We start from the raw sequence: 823 nt of genomic DNA on the forward strand, positions 1-823 counted from the left end.
CTCTTCCACAATATCTTCACGACCCGTTAGGACTGCCACATGGCACCTCGCAGGAGTGTTTGACACCGCCACACGGTCTCTGCGTCGCCCCATCCCTCAGCCTGTGTCCAATTTCTAATCAAAAGCAAATTAGAAATGTTTCCGTTGCCCTATTTTTGGGGGGCCTGTGATCCCCGTGTGTGGTACTCGTAGATTCTCGTAGGTTTAAAGCTCCTCTTTTCATCTTTAATTTTATTTATCAACGTTTTTTTTTCTTTTCATTCCTTTTAATAAAATGAATGAGTCACATTCCCCTGTATTCTTCAACCTTACTTCGGTGGCTGTAAAATACTTAAGGAAAACGAGGGTTATCACTATCATCCAGTAGAGGCGACAACCGCTTAAAATTCATCGCCATCCTCATCAGCAACTATTATCATCAGTGGCATGACCACTGAGTATGGCAACTTTACCTGTACCTGTGAAGGAGAGCTGACTGGTACCTTTTGGGTCTGTGTTGGCGAGTGGTGTTAGTAATACCATTAAAAAAATAAACTGACTCTTCACTGTAAAAGGTTTGTGAACTTCGTGTCATTGGTATACTTGAGAAACTAGGAGATAAAATAATTGATAAATCTCAGAAGTAATGGCATGGAGAACTGGCGATCTGGTAACTGTTGATCGCGTCCGAATATTATAGCGCGAATTTTGTGTGTACGTGTGCAGTTTCCTACTTCATGTTCAGTCATTCTTGGTACGGTCTTCTTTTCTGGAGTTTACGTATGTCCACGCCTCATGAACGTGTGTTTCTGGTTCATGAGGCGATATTTGAGGATTTCTATAT

Source organism: Penaeus monodon, chromosome 22 (assembly GCF_015228065.2).
Source record: "Penaeus monodon isolate SGIC_2016 chromosome 22, NSTDA_Pmon_1, whole genome shotgun sequence".
In the NCBI taxonomy this organism is placed as follows: domain Eukaryota; kingdom Metazoa; phylum Arthropoda; class Malacostraca; order Decapoda; family Penaeidae; genus Penaeus; species Penaeus monodon.